This window comes from Camellia sinensis, chromosome 1 (assembly GCF_055761805.1).
Source record: "Camellia sinensis isolate YWXY chromosome 1, ASM5576180v1, whole genome shotgun sequence".
Classification (NCBI taxonomy): Eukaryota; Viridiplantae; Streptophyta; class Magnoliopsida; order Ericales; family Theaceae; genus Camellia; species Camellia sinensis.
Genome location: NC_138961.1, coordinates 31,247,797 through 31,269,624, shown reverse-complemented (window position 1 = coordinate 31,269,624; position 21,828 = coordinate 31,247,797). Strand labels below are relative to the sequence as shown.

Here is a 21,828-nt window from a genome sequence, read left to right as displayed (position 1 = left end):
TTGTTTAGCGATATCTGTAACTGTTTAAAGATATCTGTATTGGGCAATCGGTGGAGGATAGCTATGATTGTTGTAGAAATTACATGAGGATTAGGTAAATTGAAACTAATCATTTAATTGTGTCATTAAATATGACGGTATGTTAAGGCATTGAATATGTATGATTGATAGTCATTGAATAAGACGGTACTTTAAATACATTGTATATGTATAATGTTTTGGAAGGAAAAAGAGGATGTGCTCCATGTTTTGGAGAGGAGATATGGGATGGACTCCATTGAAATTAAGTTGGCCGGAGTGTCTAGGGTGAAAGTCCTGAAATCTTGTGTATACATGGGTGTCAATCCCGCAGACGAAATTTTCGTAAAATGGCAAGATTGAAGTGCTTGTTTGATGATTGTGTTGATTTGAGAACCATTGATGTCACGACCCAAACCCGCCCCTATGGGTTTAGCACCGTAACCGGCCAGTAATCCGTGATTACCAAATGCCTGCTTAACAGTAATAACAATAATACAGAGTACAAGGGCTGGCGGAAGCCAAAACAGTAATAAAATATGTTCAATGAGCTGTGACAGTCTGTATACAAAAAGACTTTTCATAACATGTTCACATTCGAAACAAAACAGTATGTACATACATCATATACAGATATTTAGGTTAGGGACCAAATCCCTACCATAACAGCACAGTACAGATACACATATCATTCAGTCTATACAGTGTTACAAAACCAGATACAAAGGGGGAAAACTAAAATACCCCAAAAAACCCTAGCTTGAAGGACTTGGAACCTCGCAGTGAGGCACGGTGGTTGGCTTTGACAAAACGGGAGCTTAGCCCGACGCTCCTAGCAACAGTCTGGTGCCTGTACACCTACATATATATATGAGCAGTGAGCTAAAGCCCAGTGAATAACATATGCGTAAAGAGGTTAAGAATGAATGTCCTTTCAGTATTGAAAACAGTCATTTATCAGTATATCAATCATTTAGTTTGTGGCTCATATTTCATGCCATAACAGTTATTCAGAAACTAGAATAGTCATATGTGGTACATCCAATAGCAAAACAGTACAGTAGGTCTTAACAGACCGAACAATCAGTTGATGGCCATCATATCAGTAAACAACAGTGGTTCCAATATGAGAATCGACAGAAATCTCTGTGACAGTAGTAGTACAGTACAGTAACAGTAAATTGCTATGGATGCCATGAATACAGTTCACAAATAGGACAAACATTCATTCAGTAAACAGTGTTATTTCATAAAGCAGTACAATCATTTGTTCAGAAAATAATCTCAATTGAACATATCTTTACAACATTGTTACTCACAAAGTTCCGGGCTACAGAAAAGCTAGTACGCGTCCTCGGATGCCAACCCTACACAATTACAGAATGAACACACACTAAGCTACACAGTTGGGAAATAACAACTTAATCCCTAATTTGCCTCAGTGTGGTTCTACATCAATATCCTCATTAAGATGTCTTAAACTAGGCCTAGGAATGCCTAGGATGGAAAGAGGATACAAAGATGCACTTTAAAACACTTTTCAGAATTTCCAAAAAACAGGGGTCTCGCTCGAGCGTGGCTTTCTACGCTCGAGCGGACATGCAGACAAAGGATCTCCGCTCGAGCATGACTTCCGTCGCTCGAGCGGACTGCAAGCTACAGTAAAAATACTGGATGCACAAAAATCACGCTCGATGGGCTCTCGATCCATGCTCGAGTGTGAGACACAAGTCCTCGCTCGAGCGGACTGTAAACACATGCAAAGTACTGGATACACGCATTTCATGCTCGAGCGTCACTTTCTACGCTCAAGCGAACTTCATGTATTCAGAGTGTACACTCGAGCGTGGAGTTCCTCGCTCGAGCGTGGGTCCAAAATCTGGAATTTCCATATTTGAACCTCAAGCTCAAAACTCAACTTTAAAGCATCAAATTCGATCCTCTTAGGCTAATTTTTCTGGAAAACACTTGCAAACTCATAACATGACATGTTTCAAAGATCAATTTGAGAAATCAAAGCCCGAAGGTAGTTCAATTAAACACAATTTTCAAATAAACTTCAAGAACATGAAAAACAATGCAAATTCAATACATGCATGGGTTCCTTGAAACTCCAATGTTCTAAAACAAGATCAAATGCAAGATTTAACTTCAAAACATGGTGAGTTCATGGACTATAACAAAAATATAGACATGCATGCAATAATTTCTATGAAAACAACTCTAAACTTCAAGATATGCACATGCATACATGAATTGCAACTCAATTCAACATTCAAACAAATTCTTGGCTTTAAAACTCTAATCTTCCAAGAACTATGCAAGAACTAACTTGATTTCACAATTAAAAGGATGAAATCCTTACCTAGGTTTCTCAATTTTAAGTCTAGAGGCTCAATTAAGCAATTAATCTTCAATATCTTCAAGTCTCCATGCTAAATGCCTAGATGAATTCAATTTCTCCTAGTTCTCTCTCTCCAGTCGGTTGTGTATAAGGAAATGGCTGAGGAAGAGATATGAATTAAGTCTCAAATGTTTTATGAGATGTCCCACTAACATGGCAATTTGGTGAATAAGTCTAACTCTTGTAAATTAGCATTATTTAATCCAAATTAAACATACAAAATCGAATTTCAATTAAATATACCATAAAATCACATAAATTCTAACTAGCACAAAACACTAATCAATTTCATATTCGACCGCCGATAAGGCGTTCGATTTGCAGTTTAAACATAATACACAAACAGATAATTTAGCAGTCAACAGATAAACATGCATTTAAACTAATACACTCAATCAATCAGTTCAGAATTTCAGTCAATCAGTCAGTTAGCATGCTTAATCATAGATTAGCACTAATCAGTGGTGAGGGCTGTCACAATTGAGTTGTAGTCTCAGATGGGTTATTCAGAGAATTATAAACTTGGCCCATGAATTGTGATGGAATGAATTAACTTGAAGTGAATATATGGGAATAGATTGAGATGTAAATATCGGTACTGTTTGGTTATGTGAAGAATGTGTGTTTTGTTATGAATGTTGAATATACACTTGACACTTATATCTTCGTTAAATCTCATATATTGTGATAGATCGTTTCTACTAGGCTTTGGCTCACCCTTCTTGGGAAACCATTTTCAAGTACCGGTGACATGCTTCCTGCAAGGATGTAGCTTGGGAGGACCTAGGAACTGGAGGTTCTATTTTGTTATTTGTGCTTAAATGTTTATTCAAGCCGAGGGCTTTATATGTATAGAGCTTATGACTCTCTTTTGTTGTAACCAAGTAATGTCTTGGAAAGATGTAAGCTCGTAGGGCACTTATTTTGTTGATCATTAACTGGTACTACATGCTATAGATTCAGGATATATATTTATGAATGTATATTGCATGTGGTATCTTTTGTAATACGAACTTTGATGAATGAAAGTATTTTATTTTTGTTATTCGTCCGTTCATGAGTTGGATTTATTACATTATTTTGGGGGCATCACAACTTGGTATCAGAGCATACCGGGTTTGAATACTTTGGGTACACGGGAAGTGGTTAGTAACACAATGGGTTTGTCTCGTTTGCTAGAGACTTAAGTGTGAATGATGCGCGTTTATATGATAACATACTTATGTGATTATATGGGTATGAGATTAAATTTCTAGCATGTTGATTGAGTCCACCGCTTCATAGAAATCCTATTATAAAAGCACTTGATCACTGTTGTTTCTGATTAGAACTCTAGCAACGCCGCGGGACGGTCATTATCCGGAGATGAAATTCATATGTGTTTATGTGAATACGTGCTTACGTGGAGTGAATTACTATTGTCCACCGTGTTAGGACGCGAGTGAGTTAGCTTCGACACATTTGTAAATGTACTAATTTCTTTTGCTACCTTTATTAGGATGTTAGAACGTGGACGCGATGGTAGGTGTGGTAGGCCTGAGATGCCAGTACCGGATGATATTCTGGCACAGGAGGAGGGTGTTGGCCAGGCCAAGGTGACCAAACCAATTGGTCAACAGGCCATGGACGCCTTAGCCCGCAAAATGGCTGGAGCATTGCGAGAGTCTATAGACATTCTCAGGGCTGAGAATCAAGTCCAGGCCCAAGTAGCTGAGGTAGGGCCATCTTTCTTGAAAAGGGAATTATTTTGGTCAAATCCGGACAAGCTTTTGGATGATCCTAAGGAGCCGCTGAAGGCAGATGAGTGGCTGGAATAGATCATGAAAATGTTCGAGATGCTTGGCATCGAGGACAACCAGTTAAGGGTGACCATGACGTTTTTCCAATTGAAAGGGGATGCGGGTCAGTGGTGGAAGTATGCACGTGGGCGCATTGGGATGAGTTAGGAGGCTTCTGTCAGCACCTTCCAGGAGAAGTTTTTGCCTCCCACAGTTAGGAAGGAGTTGAAAAACCAGTTTTCTAAGCTGGTGCAGTAGAACACACCTGTGGCAGAGTTGAAAGCCACCTTCACTAGTTTGTCTAGGTTTGCTCCCGAGCTTGTGGCGACTGAAGAACGCCGTTGCTTGGAGTTTGAGAAGAAGTTGAGGACCAGGCTAATGTTTAAGGTGGCTAGTTCGATGATTAGAGATTATGGACGCCTTATGGAGGTGGCGGCTCATCTTGAGACCGTGATGCAAATAGAGGAGGAGAGGATGAGGGGCTCTAGGAAGAGTCAGGATGCCCAAAGGAACAGTAAGAGGCAGAGAGGTTCAAATCTTCAGCAGTCCCAAGGAGCACAGTCGAGGTTTACCTTTCCAGCATCGAGTTCGGGTTCTGGGAGAGGTGGTCAGGGGGATTTCACTTGTTTCAAGTGTGGCCAGTTGGGCCACAAGTCTCCGGCTTGCCCACAAAGAGGAGGAGGGCAGCGAGAAGCTTCGTCTTCAGCTCGTTCTCAGAGCTAGAGTCAGGGGAGATGGCAGCCGCTCACATGTTATCAATGTGGGCAGGTGGGTCACCTGAAGAGATTTTGCCCACAGTTGGGTGGCACACTTGGTGTGTCTAGTTCGAGACAGACATAGAGCCACTAGCCAGCACAAGCCTCGAGGGCCAATTAAGGAGCCTCTTCGGCTCAGTCTGTGCATCAGTTCTATGCTCCGAGGGGTGAGCAAGTAGATCAGAGGTCTACTAGGTGTGTGTGTGTGTGTATGCTATTACCACGCCAGATTTAATGCTAGCCCCTTCTGTTGTGAGAGATACTTTCTTGTTTTGAAATTCAGTTGCTAATGTGTTGATTGATACAGGTGCATCCCATTCATTTATCTCATTTGCATTTGCATCGGTTTTGGGGTTAGAGTTGGCCCAGTTAGCATCTCCTATTTGTGTGGTGTATTAGGGGTGAGATGGTTCTAAAGCATAGGTGTCGGGGTTGTGATATAGAGGTTGTCGATCGCTAACTTCCCTTTTCATTTATATTGTTGAATATGTTTGTTTTGATGTTATATTGGGTATGGACTGGTTGTCTTCATACCAGGCTGTTATAGATTGCTACTGTCAGAGGGTTACTGTATGTATCTTGAACGGGGATTGTTTCCATTTCTTGGGGGACCGGATTGGTAGAGTCTTATCACCAGTGTATGATCCACATAGGCGGAGTGAACTTAGTTGTCCATTTGCTAGTTTCTTGTGTAATGAGTGTGATGAGGCCCGAGTTGAGTTGCCAAGAGTGGTTTGTGAATACTCAGATGTCTTTCCCGAGGATCTTACTAGTTTACCACCTCACCGAGAGATCGAGTTCTCTATTGACTTAGTACCTGGTACGGCTCCGATTTCTATGGTACCATATAGGTTTGCACCTGTCGAATTGAGTGAGTTGAAGATTCAACTCCAGGAATTATTAGATAAGGGTTTCATCCGCCCTAGTACTTCACCTTGGGGAGCACCGGCTCTGTTTGCCAAAAAGAAAGATGGTGCGTTGCGGCTTTGTATAGATTATTAAAAGTTGAACCGGGTAACTGTCAATAACAAGTACCCAATGCCTCGTATAGATGATTTGTTTGATCAATTAAAGGGATCTTGTTGCTTCTTGAAGATAGACTTGAGATTGGGTTATCACCAGTTGAGAGTGAGGGATGAGGATATCCCAAAGACGGCATTCCGTACGTGGTATGGCCATTACGAGTTCCTAGTGATGTCTTTTGGTTGACTAATGCACTGGCCTTGTTTATGGATTTGATGAATCAGATTTTCCGTGAGTTTCTAGACCGTTTTGTAGTCGTCTTTATGGACGACATCCTGATTTATTCACCCTCTAAGAAGAAACACGAGGAACACTTGTGGGTAGTACTTGAGTTACTTAGAGCCCACAAGCTGTATACTAAGTTTGGAAAATGTGAGTTCTAGCTGAAAGAGGTTAAGTTCTTAGGACATGTGGTATCTGGGAAAGAGGTTACTATAGACTCATACAAGATAGAGGCAGTTCAAGATTGGGAACAACCTAAGAATACTTTCAAAATCCGTAGTTTCTTGGGGTTGGCTGGGTATTACCACCGATTTGTGAAAGATTTCTCTAGACTAGCCTCGCCATTGACTAAGCTGACAAGGAAAGGGATCAAATTGTGTGGAGTGAAACCTGTGAGAAATCATTCCAAGAACTTAAAGTTAGGTTGACCACTACCCCAGTTTTGATTATTCCGAATAGGGGTTTGGGCTATTCAGTATATTGTGATGTCTCGTGGGAAGGCTTAGGTTGTGTTTTGATGTGAGAGAGGAAGGTAGTAGCCTATGGCTTACGGCAGCTGAAAACACATGAGAGGAGTTACCCTACTCACGACTTTGAGTTAGCAGCGGTGATCTTTGCCTTAAGGATTTGGAAGCACTATTTATATGGTGAGAGATTTGAGGTATTTTCTTATCACAAGAGCCTAAAATATTTGTTTACACAGAAAGACTTGAATTTGAAATAGAGTAGGTGGATGGAGTTCATAGAAGATTATGATTTCGAGCTACATTATTATCCTGGAAAGGTCAATGTTGTGGCCGATGCATTGAGTAGAAAATCTAGTAGCAGCGTAGCTTGTATTGCCATCTAGGAATGAAAGATCTTGGTTACTATTGGGGAGTTTGACTTGCATCTTGGCGAGTCTGTTAAGTCTACCGCGTTGTTTTCAATAGCTGCACAACCTACACTTGTGAATCAAGTGATGGAAGCATAAAGGGGTGACCTTGAGGTGGAATCCCTCTTGGAGAAGATCTCTAATGGGAAGGTAAAGAAGGGTCTGAATGTGTATCCCGACCAGAGTGTGAGATACCGTGACCGCTTGTTCGTACCGGAATCTTGCCGAGAGGAAGTGCTCCGAGAGTTTCATCATTCATGCCTTGCAGTGCATCCGAGAAGCACAAAGATGTATCACGACCTTAGTCGCTAATTTTGGTGGAGGGGTATGAAGAAGGACGTGGCAGCATTTGTATCGAAGTGCCTTACTTGTCAACAAGTGAAGGCCGAACATCAGAGGCCAACGAGTTTGTTGCAACCCTTGCCTATAGCAAAGTAGAAGTGGGAGCACGTAACAATGGATTTCGTTGTGGATCTTCCTAGAACTCAACGGGGTAGTGATGCCATTTGGGTGGTAGTTGATCGGTTGACCAAATCGGCACACTTTATACCTATGCGTGTGAGTGACTTAGTAGATTTCCTTGCCGACTTGTATATTCGGGGCGTAGTGAGGTTGCACGGGGTCCCAGTAACGATTGTATCAGATAGAGATCCGCGTTTTACGGCCCGATTATGGCAGCGTTTGCAGAGTGCCTTAGGCACTAGACTGACTTTTAGCATAGTGTATAATCCTCAAATTGACGGACAGTCAGAGTGCACCATTCAGATTTTGAAGGATATGCTTCGAGGTTGTGTCCTCGATTTTAAGGGTTCGTAGGAGAGGCACTTGCCCTTGGGAGAGGCACTTGCCCTTGGTAGAGTTTGCCTATAATAATAGCTTCCAGTTGAGTATTGGCATGGCACCATTTGAGGCCTTGTATGGCCGACCGTGTAGGTCCCCTGTATGTTGGGCCAAGGTGGGTGATGCATCTATATTAGGCTCGGAGTTGGTCAAGGAAACGACGGAGAAGGTTGCGCTTATCCGTAAGAGATTGATTACGGCCCAGAATCGTTAGAAAAGTTACGCCGATCGTAGGAGGAGACCCTTGTCTTTTGAGGTAGGGGATCATGTGTTCTTGAAATATCACCTATGAGGGGTTTGATGAAGTTTGGAAAGAGTGCGAAGTTGTCCCCTCAATTCATTCGGCCTTTTGAGATCCTTGAGCGGATCGAAGAGGTTGCTTATCCGAAGTCCATGATGTGTTTCATATTAGCATACTTCGAAAATATGAGCTGGATCCATCGCATGTATTGGATTGGACCGACTTAGAGGTATACAAGGATGTCTTGTATGAGGAGAGACCGGTGAGAGTCTTGAATACCCGAGATCAAGTCTTGCAAGGCAAGACAATTCTCTTAGTAAAGGTATTGTGGAAACATCATGTGGTAGAAGAAGTGACTTGGGAGCGTGAATTAGAAGTCCGAGAGAAATATCCGGACCTGTTTGTGGGTGCCTGAACATGTATTGAGATCTTGATTATGTTAATGGAATGTAATAACATTATATGTCTTAAATTATGAGAACATTGTATATGTTATGGGAGTTTGGAATCATGAGTTCAATAGAAGCATTGTATATGTTTTAAGAATATGAAATATTGTGTATGTTGTATCACTTTTGGAAGCATTGTATATGCCGTATAAATTTCAGAAAAAGAACTTGGATTTTGATTAAACATTGCACGTGATTTGGGAAAGTATGAATGGTATATTCAATATTGAGATATTGTTTAACTTGTTGCTAGGAATGGATGACTGATGAATAGGTCATGGTAATGGAATTGAATGATTATCGTTGTCGTAATTGGTTTTAACTGTGCTTTAAAACTTAATTTGAAATTTCGGGAATGAAATTCTTTAAGGGGGGAAGGTTTTAACGATTCTAATTTTGACCCGACACTTGTGGTAGTCCGGACTCGGGTTTATGGTTTCTGAATGTTGCGCATTGTCTTTTCCTCTTTATTTCTCCCTAAATTTGGTTATTTGGGCATTTTGAGTATGTTTGGAATAGGTTGGTTGTTTGGTTTTCAAACCTTGTGTTGGCCAGAATTTTGGTCCTCCGCTCGAGCGGCCTTTTTTTACGCTCGAGCGAGATTTGCAAACTCTCAGTACTTTGCACGTCTGCAAAAGCATTGGAGGGGTGTTTTCTACGCTCGAGCGGGTGGGCGCTTGAGCGACCTTTCTTACGCTCGAACGGTTTGTCTGTTGTCTACAAAAGTGCTGGAGGTGTGTATTCTGCACTCGAGCGAAACAAATTTTTGTGTCTGACGCTCGAGCATCAACTCTTCCACTCAAGCAGACTGTGCGTATATCAGATCGCGAAAACAACATTTTATATCACTTTTTCGTTCTTCTCTCTCTCTAAAACTTTCCAAAAACCTAGATCTTGATTCTCTCTCTCTCTCTCTCTCTCTCTACATTTTGACCTAGATCCCTTGGGTTCTTTACCCTAGTGTCTTTGAGAAAAAGTTAGAGCATTCCAAGTGCTTCATTTTGATCCAATTGGAACTTAGTTTCGGCATTATTGAGGGTTCCACTTTGCTTTGCTTGGTCTTCTCTTCTTGGGATATGGATTTTCTACACTTTAATATGGTTTTTAACTTGGTTATGTGTCGTTGTGTAACAATGGTGGGATTTGGGGATAATGTGAACAAACCTAGGGTTTGGGTGTAATATGGAAAGAGGGGTTTTTGGTGAATGAAGGGAAAATGATTGTGGGGTTTGATAATGATGTTGTATGGTGTCAAACTCGTTGATTTTGGTACATGGTTGATACTTGGGAAAAGAATGGAGTTTGCTCTAAAATGGTTATGATATTTATTTTGTATAAATAAATGAAATTGGTATTGTAGATATGAAATTGGAAGAGTATTGAAATACATGGTGGGATTGAGTAGATGATACGTCTCATCTTTGGAAAAATTTGAAAAAATTATTTGTCTTGAGATTGAATATCTGTTTAGAGATATTTGTATTGGGCTATCGGTGGAGGATAACTATGATTGTTGTAGAAATTGCATGAAGATTAAGTAAATTGAAACTAATCATTTAATTGTGTCATTGAATATGACGGCATGTTAAGGCATTGAATATGTATGATTGATAGTCATTGAATATGACGGTACTTTAAATATAGTGTATATATAATGTTTTGGGAGGAAAAATGGAATGTACTCCATGTTTTGGGGAGGAGATACGGGATGGACTCCATTGAAATTAAGTTAGCCGGAGTGTCTAGGGTGAAAGTCCTGAAATCTTGTGTATACATGGGTGTTGATCCCGCGGACGAAATTTTCGTAAAATGGCAAGATTGAAATGCTTGTAAGATGATTGTGTTGATTTGGGAACGATTGAGTTATAGTCTCAGATGGGTTATTCGGAGAATTATAAACTTGGCCCATGAATTGTGATGGAATGAATTAACTTTAAACGAATAGATGAGAATGGATTGAGATGTAAATATCGGTATTGTCTGGTTATGTGAAGAATGTGTGTTTTGTCATGAATATTGAATATACACTTGACACTTATATCTTCGTTAAACCTCATATATTGTGATAGATCGTTTTTACTGGGCTTTGGCTCATCCTACTTGGGAAACCATTTTCAGGTACCGGTGACATTCTTCCTCCAAGGACGAAGCTTGGGAGGACCTAGAAGCTAGAGGCTCTATTTTGTTATTTGTGTTTAAGTATTTATTCAAATCGAGAGCTTTATATGTACAGAGCTTATGACTCTCTACCAAGCAATGTCTTGGAAAGATGTAAGTCCGTAGGGCACTTATTTTGTTGATCATTAACTGGTACTATATGCTATAGATTCAGGATGTATATTTATGAATGTATATTGCATGTGGTATCATTTGTAATACGAACTCTGATGAATGAAAGTATTTTATTTCTGTTATTTTTCCGTTCATGAGTTGGATTTATTACATTATTTTGAGAGCGTCACACCAACACTTCCTCCATGGACTTGACACATCCTTCATCTTAGCTATGTCCATTGCCATGTGAGAAAACAAACAATAAGCTCTACTACTCTAACTGCAAAATGGCTAACAAATTAGATTAAAATAAATTTTCTAGTAATTAAGAAATCACCAAACAATAAATTATATAATCTAGTGTGTTTCTTAACAAAAACAAACCCATAGAATAAACCAATCCAAACAAAACTAAGGATAAAGTAATGCTAAATTTCTTTCATGAATGGTCAACGACAAATAAATAAGAAATCTTTCCCTCCAAACTTGCATTATTAGGGGAAAAAACAAAAGGTCTAATTTAATTTTTGAATAGGAATATCTCCAAGAAAACATCACAACCATAGATAATTAATAAAATTATAATTCTCTATAAAAAAAATTTTTTCGATGCCTCCTCTTTTTATCCTGCTTTGCAAAATGCATGAAACTCAATAAGTCAATTCAAAGCTGCAATGGGTCTAAACACGTCTTATATGAAACTCACCTTTTACTCGTCTCATCGCATTATGGTTTTGTTTGCTCTCCAAGCATAATTTTTATTTCATATAAACAGCTTCCCATTCCATTTTCAATCCTGAAATAATTCTCAAAGATTCTATTTTTTCAAGAAAATCAAAATAAGGATACATGCTAATCTATGTAGCAAACATTTGTTGATATTTTGAAATTCAGATTATACATTTTTTACTACCCTTGAGACAAATAACACGAAATTCAGATCATGACAACCAAACTAAATTCAAAGTTACATATAAATAACCTACACAATGTGTAGAAACCGTAAGTTTAAATAATGCAAATTTCAAATCAAATTGTATTCTTCTAGAAGATTAATTAATGCTTTTTGACACTAATACACAACAACATAGACAATATAGTGATAACCCATGCCTAAAGATACTCTCCAACAAAACCTAAGCATTCGGTAGTGTATACAACTCAACATTAAATGAGGAATTTTTTTTTTTATAAAACTCGGTAGTGTATATGTAAAAACTTAAAAAATATAATTTTCAAAACCTGTAAGAGTAATTCAACCACAAATATTCCATTAGCATCATTCTTTCAACACCAAAAAATTTAAATCAATCCATTAAAGTTTATTCACCCGAATTCCTTTCCCCTAACTCTCCCACATTCTCATTCCACTCTTTCCACGTAGAGTAACCAAGAATAACACAATTGGTGAATGAAATATTGAATTGCCCTTTTTTGGCATTGTAGAAGTTGTTTATAGTGCAAAGGTTGCTTCAATTTTGTAGCCTCCAGTGCAAGAGAAGTAACCAAACAGCTAGTTTGAGCATTCTCATGGCATCATTAATAAATCAATTGCTAATTTAATATTCCTTTCATAATCAATTAAGAAAAACTCCACAATTAGAATACAAAAGAAATTATGTATAAAATATCAAAAAAATCTTGCATATAATATAAAATGAAATCCTATATGAAATATCAAGACAAAGAACAATGAAGACAATTGCTTTAGAGATAATAATTTACTATATTCCATAAAAATATTATTCAAAGGATGTGATCAATTTAAAAAAAGGAAAAAAAAATCATAAACTCAAAATCAAGATCATTTGAGAGTATCCAAACTATTTAGAAAGAATGAAAGTAAAAGTTGTAAGCTGCCAATTTTCTTACATCCTTTGAAGATTACATCCCACAGTAAGCTTCCAATTTTCATGGTGTTCCCCCTTTATCCAATCCGATAGTATCTTTCCCTCCACCTGTGATTCCAATCAACTAATAAACATCACAGGTCGCTGAGAGAACATGATAGAAACCTTAGCCAAGAGAAATTTTTGTTTTCTAATGTTATAGATTGAAATAAATCTAAAATTCAAAATTTTGATTAATTTCCTTTCACCTTCCATTCCAAATCAATCAATAAACTCAATGATTAAACCCCAAAGAGAAATTAGATCCATATGCCTGTAAATTGAAATGAATAGTTTCCTAATTTTGATAACTAATATGCATGTTTTGGCTTATAACTAAGCTCCATTTACATACCCACTACTACAGTGTAAAAAAGAAAAAGAAAAACAGAGAAAACAAAAGAAACCATATGCTCATTTGTCATAGTACTTACAGTTTATCTTGTTGTCTTATCAGCAAAGAAGCAAAAATTGGTTATAGTATACTTTTAAATGGGCACATGCCGTAAATATCCACCCTCCATATTAAACTAATTTTCTATGATTTCACTCTTTCAACCCCTCAGATTGAGTGAATTTTTGAACATGAAAGACTCAATTACTCTTTCAAGCAAAATCAATTATATTATCCCAATTAAAAAACAATGTTATAGCAAACAAAGATAACTCTCAAAGATTCACAACAAAGTTCAAAAAAAAAAAAAACCACATAAAAACATTAATGGGTTTTAGAGGGAGGGAGCACAAAGGGTAAATTTCTCTACAATACAAACTTAGCTACCAAATTTAGCATCAAAATTTCAATAAATCAAAATGAAAAAACAGAATCCACAAATACAAAATACTATTTGACAAACCAAATCAAATCATTCTTGGTCATCACAACCAAATCAAACATTGTAAATGAGAAACAAATCATTCAATATAAATGAGAAACAAAATCCACCTATAATCAAACCTTTCTTGGTCATCACAACCAACCATTTCAGACCCCACTATATCTAATCCAGACACTCAATTCATGAAAGGCCATTTGATTAGGCCTCCAAAACTTACTATCTCATCTTGCATATATTAGACACCCAATGGAAACCCAATTTCAAAGGCCCATCTTAGAAATATGTTTCAGAAACCTATGTGATGTACAAAGAATACTACAATACCCTTTACTAAGCTCCATAAGAAAGAAAGATTAAGAAAAAAAAATTCAAGAAAACTAATCTAGTGAAGAAAGTAAAAAGTTTCAACAATACTATTTTTCATCATGGTTTACATTGTCGACTGCTCATCAATCCTATTTTGCTTCCATCTTTTATGCAAATGGGAAGGGAGCATAGTTTGAAACCCTATAATCACCGAAGACCCAATAAGTAACAGACCAAAAAATTTAACTTTGATCAAAACTATATGAGTAATGAAACAAATGTAATAAAGAAAAACATAGAACAACATGAAAACAACAAAACCTAACAAACTAAAACTTAGGAGAAAACTAATGATAAGAGGGAGAAAGGGAATGACATATTTATCAAAACTTTAATGAAAAATATTATCAAAGAGATCTCAAAATTGAATACCTTTCATTATAGAAATTAATGAAATGGAGCAAAAATTGATGAACTGCAGCAAGAGGAAATCAGATATTAGAAACTGATTTAATACAAATCTAGCAATCGAAACAAAGGAAAGAATATAATTAATCAAAGTAACATTAATAGTGTAAGAAAAAATATACATGGATGTCCATTATCCACCAAGTAACTAAAAGAAAATAATGGTATCTTAGGTGACTTTGTCACAGATCGAATCACTTTTACAGTTCATTATCATCAACATGGATGTCCATACTCTACAGAGTAGAGCATATTCAAGAACAAAAAATCACACTGTAACACTGACAAAAAAAAAATTAATAAAAAAAATCATTTTGTTACAAAGATGAATAAAGTGATGGGCAGCCAAAAAGTAAATCATTCAAATACAAAGCATTACCCAAATCAAATTGATTCATTAAAACCTTAATTCTTCTGCTTGAGTTGAGTTATCGAGTCTAAAGAAGAAGAAGAAGAAGAAGAAGAAGACCAAAGAAAAACTAATAAACAAAGCTCAAAGTATAGTTTCTATCATAGCATACCAATCCACATTCCCAAATAATAATAAAAAGAGAGGCTTGTTACATATTTGTACTCTAATTAACATTGTAAAACCTGACATGCATTTGGTAGTGGGTCTAATTTGTGGTTAATTCTTTATTTTTTCCCCAGAACTTATTAAATCCCAAGGGAAATAAAGAAGAAACAAAAAAAAAAAAGTAAACTAAACCGATTAGAGTAAAAAATAATAAAAACAAAAAGAAAACTAATTCATATAAATAAGAGAGAAAGGTAACGTACGTTAATATTATCATTATGTTAATGGATACTGTATCCATTTAAAATAGTTATGTGCTGCTGTCAATTGAGAGAAATAGAGTCACCAGAAAACAACTCCATTGAGAATCTAATGATCTTCAAAATAGCATAAGTCACCCAACAAAACAAAATCAATTATTTGTTCAAAAGAAATGGGAGATCACATTGTGTTAACAAAATCACAGTGTGTTAGCAAAATCAAATTGATAACTCATAATAGGGGAAAAAAAATGAAAAAACCAATTTGATAGTGTTTTTTTTTTTTGTTTTATTTGAAGCCTGCAATATTCTCAAGACACAAAAAAGAGGGAGAAAAAAATCACACAATTATTATTGTCAACTCAAATGCTACAGAATTTGTTTCCCAATAAAAGCCAAGCACCTTATTACCAACAAATATTGCAAAATAATAACAATAATAAAATAGAAAACATCAAATAAAAACTTCAACTATTAATCGGTACCAAAAGGTATGGTTCAAATCTATCACAATTTTAGCAACAAAAATAACTAGTTAATCAACAAAACTAATTAATTAAAGTTTCCAACAACTTTTCCCATGGTTTGAACATCTCAAGCATAACTAACTAATTAAAATACTTATTTGGGATATCCTTGAACAGAGCCAGCAAGACCAAGACACTGAAACAGAACCAGAAAGGCCAAGACAAATACCCACAACCTTAGTCTGCTCCATTGTCGCAATCGAAGTCGCTACATCATATGAAGCAGAAAACATAATGGTGCTTAAAGATAAAGTAGAAAAAATATAAAGAGATATATTAATGGTGCTTGAACAAATAACCCAAGTCAATTAAGAAAAATAACAATTAAGAACATCAACATTTCACTTTCTTTTCTTTTCCCCCACTTTCTCAGCAACTAAACACAGTAACCAATGATTAGCCAAAGGAAACCCTTGTTCTTAGTACAAAACCCAATAAAAAAATAATAATTTTGATAAAAATACAATCATAATAGACCTTTCAGCAAAACCCAGAAATGACAATAACCAAAATTTAACTTTCTTTATTTTTTTTCTCCACTTTCTCAGCAACCAAACAGGACAAAAGTATTTTTGTAAAAACTACATCTAATAAAAAGAATAGTTTATGTGCTAATAACAAAAAAAAGAAAAAAGAAAAAAGAAAAACAAACCCAAATAAAAGAGGGGGAAAAAAGTGAGAGAGAGGAGACAAAAATTGATTATCATATCAAAATCCAAAACACAAATAATAACCCTAGATTCACACACCCTCTTCCCCTCCCCCCCCCCCCCAAAAAAAAAAGGGAGCTGTCTAGATTAAAGACAGAGGAGGTAAAGATTGAACAATAACAAATCCAATGGAACAATAACAAAAGGAGGGGAGGGGGGGAAGGATGAGGATTTAGCTTTTTACCTTCGAACTGTGTAGAGAGAGATGAGGCAAACATTGATGCAGATGGTAGAAATCACCCCCTCTCAGCGGGGCTATATTCCGTCGGAGTCAAATGGTAGAAATCACCACCGGAGATCACATAGAGAGAGAAAGCTTGGTGGAAAATGTGTGGTGGGAAGAGGAAAAGGTGTGAGAGACAATGGAGTTTCAAATTTTGAAATCAAAATTAGAGAGAGAGAAAGAAGATGTCTGTGAGAGATGTGAAGTGTGAGAAGAAGTTTGTGTGATGTGAGAGAAAGAAAAAGAGAGATAAGAGGTGTCTATGAGGATGGGAACCAAAAGTTAATTTGGACCATTTAAATTTAGTAAAATTGATCTCAACCATTGAAATGTCCAAATAGGACAAATGAGAGGCATTTTCAACCTTTGGATTGAATCAATCTAATGATCCACATTTTGACACATAGACAAATGTCCCATCCTGAATTCAAAAACACCCATGTTTTATTATATAGATAACTTTTGTATTCAACCATTGAAATGTCCAAATACGAAAGGTATACTTTTCTCTTCCTCCCCTCTATTTTTTTTATCCAACAAACAGGAAGCGTCAATATCCCATAAAACAAAATAGATTCCGAAAACAAAATCAAACTGAGTTTCTTTTCAATTTTTTTTTTTTTTTTTTCTTTTCCAACACTCTCTTCCTTGTCCATTGCTGTTAAGAAATCTCATATTTAATAGCTAGTGACTTTCCTTCATGCCAAGAGCATGAAATAATTTTGATGCCATCCTCCCTGCCCCCACTCATGACCTAACTTATTGAGCTCTTCTTTACACCACTCCCCCCCCCCCCCCCCTTTTAACAAAATAAAAAATCAACATTTTTTTTTCTCCCACCAAAACTCCCATTCTACCAAACCAAACAGATTTGGATTTGGTTTTAAAAACCCCATATGTTAACTGGAAAAAATTTGTGGGTAATAAAAACACAAATGATTTGATTAAAAAGGCAAAATTATGATTAATATCACCAACTTTACCTTGTCTACTGTTTGAGTTTCTCTTGCAAAAGATATTGTCATTCTTGTTGCAACCTCAGAAGGGCTGAACTCCAAGAAGTCAATCTCTGCATTGAATTCCCACCCACTATCATTAATCAAGCTTGAAATGATTGTACATTCTATAAATGTAAAGTTTCATTATTCAACAGTGAGTGAGAATTTACCTTTTATTATGCTTAATATGAGTTGGGTTGATCTAAATATTGAAGATCTTGCGGAAATTGTCTATGAAAGAGAATGGGGTGACTGCTTGCATTCTCCACTTCAATGTGCACAAGACCAAAAGCTCCTTTTTCTCTATGGTTCTTTCTAGCTTCAAACACATTTAGACTCACCCACCTGTCACATTCCTCATTACGATTAGAACAATTGGATCTACAAACAATAACAAAATACACAGGAAGAATCATTGAATATAATGTCTTTTACTTGCAAGTCTGAACGTAAAGGAAACTCGGTGCATTAATTTTACATATTTTCAGTGTCTCATAGTTTCACATTCATATTGAACTGTTCATACATCTATCCCATGACTGAACAACTAAGCACTACGTTCACCACCAATAGCTCCCCAATCACCAGAAAGGAACCTCTTATCTTCTTATCACTTCTCCAAACTACCCAATATCCTCTCATTTTTTTGGAAGGCCTCAACTAAGAAGCATAGATACAGATACGGGATACGGATATGACACAAAACGGATACAATAATACAACAAAACTTAAAAAAATAGGATATCAATATGGTTAGGATACATTTATGAAAAATATATTTTTTTTAAATTATTAATAGTGAGTTACACATAAGCTAAAGATCGTTGAAAAACCACAATGTAATTTTATAATGCAAAATACTAACCTTTAAAAATTTTGTATTAATTTAAACTAGTAGCTTGTTTACTTTTTAAATTTTTAATAGATATTGCAAATATTTCATTTCAATATCAAATTTAATATATTTATATCACAATAAAAGAACAATTCACAACTTGTCCATATGCTTTTTCCTTTGACACTAATGAAAAATATTGCATTCAAGTTTACTTGCTTATTTATTTATTGATATTTAATTTTACCATTGTTATATTTTTTTGTTAATTCTTACTTTCTATGTAGTTATAGAGGACATGCATGAAATAATTAGGATACATCAATTTGATAAATTCTATTATTTAACTCACTATGCTCTTTTTATCAAAGAACTTAACAAAATATTAGAAAAATATTCTTATATTTATACTTGCAATTATATTATATTATATTACTATGTAAGAAATGTTACAATTCTAATTTCATAAAACAAGTAAACATGACTTGAAGTATCTGATACTTCAAAATTAAATATTCAATACTCCAAAATTAATGAAAAAATAATTAAGAAGTATCCGATACTTTTAATGCGTATTCAATACGTATCCGCGAGTATCCAAGAAATATCGGTATCCAATACGAATAAGTCGCCCTATTTGAAATATTTGTGCTTCATAGGGCCTCAATGAATATATTAGAAAAACTACAGTTATAAAAAATGAATCAATTTTTTTATAAATGTACTTATATAGAAACTATGTGGAATTAAAAAAAAAAATGCATAACTTCAAAACTAAACCCCAGCCTCCAGTAGGTCTCCAAGCTTCCTCTTTAAACCAGTGACCAAATGTACGACCCTGCGCCTGGGAATAACATACTTAAATCGACACAAATTCTTCAACCAAACATTACTAATAATACCTTGGTCTCTGTCTCCACATGCATGCCTCACTATGCTTGGCTTCTGGAAACTTGACAAGAAATTTTTTACATTGGCTAAGAATAAGATGCACCACAATGTACAATATTATTAAGGTGCCTTGAACGGCCGAATATTTTATATCTAACTTAGATGTTGCACACCACTGATAAAAAAAATATTAAACAGTAATCTATAGTTAATGAGCATTCCATGCTACCAGCATCTAGTGTGAGCAAAGTCTTAATAACTGCTAGTAACAGAGTTGATTTTCAGTCTGATTATGTATCAGAATAATTTTAAGATGCATAATTGAGCAACAAAATGATAACACATGACCAATTGTGCAGGACTCATGAATTGTTCCAAGCAACCAAATAAGCTACTAACTACCAAAGTAAACAAATTAAGCAATGTAAATGGGGAAACAACCAAAGTACATACCATAAGAAGATGGCATAGCATGACCATTCTTTCCAAATACCATTCAACTTGTTTGATTCTGATTTTCAGAAAATAGTTTTCAAAAAATCTTACTTTTTTATTTTCCGTATTTTAATATTTTCAATGAATCTTTTCATATTTTAAGCAATTTTTATTTTTTAGACACACCTGACATAAATGCACTTAAAAAATATAATATTTGTGAAAAAAATATTTTAAAAAATACACTAAATACCAAAAAATACAAAAAAAAATGAAAATTCATTACATTTGTCGTATTTTTTTGTATTTATTAATTTTTTAAATATTTTTTCACAAATATTTTACTACTTAGATACATCTAAGTAAGATGCATCTAAAAAAGTAAAAAAAAATTGCTTAAAATTTTAAAAATATTTACTAAAAGCAAAAAAACACAAAAACAAAAAACACAATTTTCAAAAAACTGAAACCAAACACATTAATTGTTCTTATAAATTGAAGCATCGTTTATGAGGAACATGAACTATTTACACTAATATTTAATTTTGCTAACCATAAAGTCATATAATAGTTTATGGACACATAATCAAAAGCAAACTATGCAGGGAAAAAAAAAATTATGCAGCAAAACAAAACAAGTGGATGAGAACAGAAATTTTTATAACAAATGGTGCCACTGGTCATGCATAGAGGCAGAATAGATGCCTCCCCTGATATTATTGATTAGAGGCACTTTCCAAAAAATATATATATATATATCAATTAGAGGCCAGACACTGTTGGCCTCTAAGAACATCTTTAAAAATAGAATAAACTGCTCTCAAACATGGAGATTTTTCACTTAAGGTTAGCTAAAGAAAGCTTCATATGAAATTATTTTAAATTTTGGAAGACATGAGAGCCAAGAGCTTGCAGTCGCAGCTACTTCAAACATTAATAGCACAACATCTGGGCTTTGGAAGACAAAGCCCACTCAAAACGACAATTTATCACCACTATACACTCTGTTTGGTTCTTGAATTTGTCAAGGGAAAATAAAAGGAAACGAAAATGAAACATGACAATCTAGACTCCTTGTTTTTGGTTGGATGGTTGGTTGCGAAATGTAAAGAAAATGAAGAAGCATATCTCAAGAAATCCACTATTTTGTCTAGTTACACAGAAAAATCATAATAGGCATCCCTCAATGAATCCAAGATGTAAACATAGCCTAATGTTTGGCTATTGGATTGTATTTGTGTAAAAATCAGTATTCACTATTCATTAGTTAAGAGATATACACTGCCCCAGTAGATGAAAATATTCAATTTTCTGTCTAAATCATTGCTCGCCTGGATTATTCATTGGGCTTTCAATGACAGTCAAATTAATGCTGATAAGCAGAAACAATTTCAGCCACTTCCGATTGCAATCATGAAATCTCAAATTCATGTAAAGTAACACCAGAAGTCAAATTAGTTGAATGAACTTACGTGTAGTCTAGTCTAGCAATGAATTTTTTATTTATTAATTTATTTTTTTTTCATATTTTTTCATATTCCAGAGCACAAATCAGATTGGAAGGAAAAATATATATTAGATTAGATTCAGCAGAAATTTGAATAAAGAGAAAATACCATGGAGACTATTTGGGGGCTTGTTGATGGGCAAAGAGTAATCAACCCCACTGAGTGTAAATTTGCCATCTATGATCCTGTTCGTGACTCGGCCAACAATGCATCCAAAGAAAGGTGAAGAACCTTTCTGATCAAACATAGATCAATCAATTCCAAAAATCATAATTTAATTTATTTTTTTTTTTTAAAAAAAAAGTAAAAAAATATCCAAGAAATTATCAAATTGTTTTCTTTTCTCTTCTTGATTGCAAAAATCAACAAACCCAGAAGTGAAAAAGACAATATCATAGGGATTTCAATAGTTTTGGCCACTTCCCTTTATTTCTCATTGAATAATTAAACAGCATTTCTGCATAAATTAGGGACTTTTTCTACACATGAAATCCTATCACTCGAAAGTGCTTACATGAAAGGAAAAGTGAACCAAAAAAGAAGG

General features: G+C 35.5%; 1 long non-coding RNA gene across 1 annotated transcript; it reads right to left on the bottom strand.

Moving 5' to 3' along the window:
- Positions 1 to 531: 531 nt before the first annotated feature.
- Positions 532 to 19,977, bottom strand: LOC114279966 (uncharacterized). The gene is made up of 6 exons (XR_014333631.1): positions 17,786 to 19,977; positions 17,601 to 17,686; positions 14,345 to 14,387; positions 12,751 to 12,836; positions 1,338 to 1,385; positions 532 to 876 (listed from the first exon to the last, which is right to left on the bottom strand). It is a non-coding gene; the product is annotated as an uncharacterized LOC114279966 (long non-coding RNA).
- Positions 19,978 to 21,828: the final 1,851 nt, after the last annotated feature.